Source organism: Somniosus microcephalus, chromosome 29 (assembly GCF_052327205.1).
Source record: "Somniosus microcephalus isolate GS21.2 chromosome 29, FLI_Smic_1.0, whole genome shotgun sequence".
In the NCBI taxonomy this organism is placed as follows: Eukaryota; Metazoa; Chordata; class Chondrichthyes; order Squaliformes; family Somniosidae; genus Somniosus; species Somniosus microcephalus.
In genome coordinates, this window is record NC_141015.1 from 40056107 (window position 1) to 40062106 (window position 6000).

The window sequence follows — 6000 nt, forward strand, 5'->3', positions numbered from 1 at the left end:
TGTGCTCAAGTCTCTGGAGTGGGGGCTCGAACCCACAACCTTGTGATTCAGAGATGAAGGTGCTGCCCACTGAGTCAATCAACATCACTAAAACAGTTAATCTGGTCATTATCCCATTGTTGTTTGTGGGAGCTTGCTGTGCGCAAATTGGCTGCCACGTATCTCTACAGTGACTACACTGTGACGGAGCCACCAAAGGACTCAGAGCAGTTGTACATAATTCCTTTAACAGCAATGTAGTTACTGTCTGTGCCTGTACCTTTAATTACACTGTTTGACTGTACAATGCCCAGTTACCTTTACAGCACGTGATGACGTCGTGCCGTTAGTCACGTGATGCCCCAATGGCGGGAAGAACGTGATGACGTCATGACGCCACTCTCCTGATCAGGGGATCAGTCCTCGTGGAGCCCTCAAGAAGAGTAGACCTGTTATTGATGTGTCCTAGCAGTTTCCAGTTTAAACTTGTTTGATTTCATTAAAGTTCATTAATTTAATTGCCTGAGTCGAACTCAGTCTTTTTGATAGGAACCTCCGTTCCTACATTGGTGACCCCGACTTCTACGAACGATTTTCGTGGAAGATTCGACATGGACATGAACGCCGTCACGCTGAAACTGCCACAGTTCTGGGAGCAACAACCAGACACCTGGTTCATCCAGGCTGAAGCCCAGTTCGCCATTCGGAACATCAATGCAGATCAGACCCGTTATTATTACGTGGTCTCCGCCCTCGACAGCGCAACTGCATCCCGGATCATTAGCCTCATCGGTAGTCCTCCTACTGACAGCAAGTATGATGCAATTAAGGCGTGGTTGCTTCAGGTTTTCGGGCTATCAAAGTCGGAGCGTGCTCGCCGGCTCATCACGCTGCCCGGCCTCGGGGACTCCAAACCGTCCGAGCTCATGAGCCAAATGCTCACGCTCTTGGGTGCTGAACCGGAATGTTTCCTCTTCCGGGAGCTTTTCCTCTATCAACTGCCTGAACAGGTTCAGGCTGCCCTGGCCAGCTCCGACATTACTGACTGCGCCAAGCTTGCGGCCGAAGCCGATAAGATTTTCACGGTTACCCAGCAGTGCTGCGCGGCCATGAGGTGCCCACCCCCCACAGGCGCGGTTCCGGCTTCTCCTACAGCGGGCTGGTGCTCCTACCACACCCGTTTTTGCGCGAAAGCACGGTGCTGCCATTCCCCCTGCAGTTTTTCGCCAAAAAAACCCCCCAAGAAGGCGCAGGCGGCATCCCTGGCGACGGATGACTAAGTCTAATGGGCATTCCGCGGTGGCGATGGCCGTCGGTTCTACGGGGAAACTCCTCCATATCACCGATTCCCTCTCGGGCCGCCGTTTCCTTTGTGACACCGGGGCGCAGTTTAGCATTCTACCTGCGTCGAAGTGCAACACGCAGACTGGGAACCTCGGTTTTTCCCTCGTAGCGGCTAATGGCGCAGCTATTCGAACGTTCCGAAAGCGGCGGGTCGAAGTCTGTTTCGGCGGTCAGCGCTTCTTTTGGGATATCGTCATGGCTACAGTCTCACAGCCTATCCTAGGGGCAGACTTTCTGTGTGCCAACAGCCTGCTAGTCGATGTCCGACACCGCCGGCTGATCAACGTGGCCACCTTCCACTCGATTCCGTGCTTCCACGGTACCTCCGTGGCGCGCTCCATTGCCTGTGCTTTCCCTCCTCCGGATGACTTCACGCGGCTCCTCGGGGAGTTTCCGAAGCTGACAAGGCCCAGCTTCTCCTCTTCAGCGATGAAACATGGTGTTGAACATCACACCACCACTACTGGCTCCCCGGTTTATGCGCGGGCTAGAAGGCTCGAACCCGGCAAGCTTGCAGCTGCGAAGGCGGAGTTCGCCACAATGGAGCGGCTCGGCATCATTAGGTGGTCGAACAGTCCCTGGTCTTCGCCTCTCCACATCGTGCCGAAACCAGGCGGCGGCTGGCGGCCATGCGGTGACTACCAACGCCTCAACGATGCCACCACTCCAGATCGGTACCCAATCCCGCATATCCAGGATTTCTTGGCCCACTTGGCGGGAAATTCTATCTTCTCTAAAGTCGACCTCGTCCGTGGATATCACCAGGTTCCAGTGCACCCACAAGACGTCCCGAAAACCGCAGTCATCACCCCTTTTGGCCTCTTTGAGTTCCCGCGGATGCCATTTGGCTTAAAGAACGCAGCACAGGCGTTCCAGTGTTTAATGGATTCCGTTCTTCGAGACTTGCATTTCCTTTTCGACTACCTTGACGACATACTCATCGCCAGTGCCAGCAAGGAGGAGCACATCTCCCATTTGCGTTCCCTCTTTACGCGCCTCAGCCAACATGGTTTAATCATCAACCCGGCCAAGTGCCAGTTCGGCCTGCAACAAATCGACTTCCTGGGACATCGCATAACATCGGACGGCGCCGTCCCTTTGTCGACGAAGGTTGAGGCGGTTACTTCTTTCCCGCTGCCGTCGACAGTCAAGGCCTTGCAGGAGTTCCTGGGGATGGTCAACTTCTACCACCGTTTCGTCCCCAAGGCGGCTCAACTCATGCAACCTTTGTTCGGGGCCCTCAAGGGCAAGTCCGGTAAAGACCCAATCAGCTGGACAGCTGAAATGATCCAGGCATTCGGCGACACCGAGAACGCTTTGGCCAACGCAACCATGCTGGCGCACCCACTTCCAGGTGCTACTATCGCCCTTACCACCGACGCGTCAGACTACGCCATCGGTGCGGTGCAAGAACAGTGGGTCAACGGCACGTGGCAACCGCTGGCGTTTTTCAGCCGTCAATTGCGAACAAATGAAAAAAAGTACAGCACCTTCGATAGGGAACTACTGGCCCTTTTCCTCGCCATTCGCCATTTCCGGTTTTTATTGGAGGGGCGTCCCTTCACGGCTTTTGTCGTCCACAAACCCCTTACGTTCACCATGGCCAAGACCACCGAACCGTGGTCCGCTCGTCAACAACGTCACTTGACGTTTATTTCCGAATTTACCACGGACATTCAACATGTGTCTGGTAAGGACAACCTGGTGGCAGATTGCCTCTCCCGTGCGACGGTCCACGCGGTGCACCTGGGAATCGACTACGCCCTCATGGCGGCAGATCAGGTTTCGGATTCGGAGGTCCAATCATATCGAACCGTTCCCTCCAGCTTCCAAGCGACCGACGTCGTCTTCCAGGACGCAGGTGCCACGCTCCTTTGCGACGTTTCCATGGGAGTCCCCCGTCCCATAGTGCCAGTCGCATGGCGCTGGAGGGTTTTTGATGCCATACACGGGTTGTCGCACCCAGGGATGAAGGCTTCGCAACGGCTTATGTCAGCCAAGTTCGTCTGGAAAGGTATGCACATCGATGTCCGTGACTGGGCTAACACCTGCGTCATATGCCAGAAGGCCAAAGTCCAGCGTCATGTCAAGGCTCCAGTGGCTGCATTCACTGTTCCGGAGCGTCATTTCGACCACGTGCATGTGGACCTCGTGGGGCCGCTTCCGCCTTCTCAGGGTTATACTCATCTTACCGTAGTGGACCGCACCACTAGGTGGCCAGAGGCAATTCCTTTGGTTTCCACCACGTCGGCAGACGTCGCTAGAGCTTTCATCTCCTGTTGGGTCGCCCGTTTCGGGGTGCCGGCTGACATCTCTTCTGACCGCGGGCCACAACTTTCCTCGGATCTTTGGAACGCTGTGGCTCAGGGGCTCGGTACCAAACTTCATCGCACCACCGCCTATCATCCGCAGGCAAACGGCCTTTGCGAGCAATTCCACAGGTCGCTTAAAGCCTCTCTTCGGGCCAGTCTTCAAGGTGCAGGATGGGTGGACAGACTCCCATGGGTCCTGTTGGGTCTCCGTACGGCGCCCAAAGATGATCTACAATCGTCTTCGGCTGAACTCCTCTATGGCCAGCCGCTCCGTGTACCAGGAGATTTCCTCCCTTCTCCCACAGAGCCATGGTCCGCCTCCCGGCAACTCGTTCGCCACCAAGAAGCGGCCAGATGCTTCGCTCCGATACCTACATCCAATCACGGTTTGCAGACCTCCTACGTGCCACCGGGACTGAAAAATGCGGAGTATGTCTTCATCCGCCACAACGCTCACTGGGATCCACTCAAGCCCCGTTACACTGGTCCTTTCCGCGTCATCGAACCAGGAGACAAATCCTTTTTGGTCAACGTCAGAGGGAAACCGGGTCACATCTCGGTGGACCGCTTGAAGCTGGCTCACCTGGACCTGGACCACCCTGTCGTAGTCGCTCAACCACCCAAACGTGGCCGACCGCCCGTTGCCGCCGCACCTGATCAACCAAAGCCGCCTGACAACCCGACTGCGCTTGCCACGCCTGCTCAGCCGCCACCGACTGCCAACACATCCACCGGTCGTCAACTTCCTCTACCAGGGTATCACAGTCGATCGGATAGGCTCATCAGGCCTCCTCCTCGCCTCACCTTTTCTGTTAAAGACAATTCTGGGGGGGCGCATGTGGCGGAGCCACCAAAGGACTCAGAGCGGTTGTACATAATTCCTTTAACAGCAATGTAGTTACTGTCTGTGCCTGTACCTTTAATTACACTGTTTGACTGTACAATGCCCAGTTACCTTTACAGCACGTGATGACGTCATGCCGTTAGTCACGTGATGCCCCAATGGCGGGAAGAACGTGATGACGTCATGACGTCACTCTCCTGATCAGGGGATCAGTCCTCGTGGAGCCCTCAAGGAGAGTAGACCTGTTATTGATGTGTCCTAGCAGTTTACAGTTTAAACTCGTTTGATTTCATTAAAGTTCATTAATTACCTGAGTCGAACTCAGTCTTTTTGATAGGAACCTCTGTTCCTACAACACTTCAATAAAGTACTTACTTGGCTGGATAGCGCTTTGGGACGTCCTGAGGTAAAAGGCACAATATAAAAGCACAATTTAAAGTTCTGTCTTTAAAATGCATGTACGTCTGTTTCTTCCCCCATTTACTTCTGTGTCGTGTGTTGTGGAGACACCGGTCATTAAGTGTTCCAATAAATTTTTAATCAAGTGAAATATCAGAACATAAGACCCCATATCATCACATAACATAAGGAAGATGGTTGTGGTGGTTGAAGGTCAATCATCACAGCCCCAGGACATCGCTGCAGGAGTTCCTCAGGGCAGTGTCCTAGGCCCAGCCATCTTCAGCTGCTTCATCAATGACCTTCCCTCCATCATAAGGTCAGAAATGGGGATGTTCGCTGATGACTGCACAGTGTTCAGCGGCATTCACAACTCCTCAGATAATGAAGCAGTCCATGCCTGCATGCAACAAGACCTGGACGACGTTCAGACTTGGGCTGATAAGTGGCAGGTAACATTCGCACCACAGAAGTGCCAGGCAATGACTATCTCCAACAAGAGAGAGTCTAACCACCTCCCCTTGACATTCAATGGCATTACCATCACCAAATCCCACACTATGAACATCCCGGGGGTCACCATTAACCAGAAACTTAACTGGACCAGCCACATAAATACTGTGGCAACAAGAGCAGGTCAGAGGCTGGGTATTCTGCGGCGAGTGTCTCACCTCCTGACTCCCCAAACCCTTTCCACCATCCATAAGGCACAAGTAAGGAGTGTGAAGGAATACTCTCCACTTGCCTGGATGAGTGCAGCTCCAACAACACTCAAGAAGCTCAACGCCATCTAGGACAAAGCAGCCAGCTTGATTGGAACCCCATCCACCACCTTAAACATTCACTCACTCCACCACCGGCGCACCGTGGCTGCAGTGTGTACCATCTACAAGATGCACTGCAGCAACTCACCAAGGCTTCTTCGGCAGCACCTCCCAAACCCGCGACCTCTTCCACCTGGAAGGACAAGGGCAGCAGGCGCATGGGAACACCACCACCTCCAAGTTCCCCTCCACGTCACACAACATCCTGACTTGGAAGTATATTGGCCGATCCTTCATCGTCGCTGGGTCAAAATCCTGGAACTCCCTACCTCACAGCACTGTGGGAGTACCTTCACCA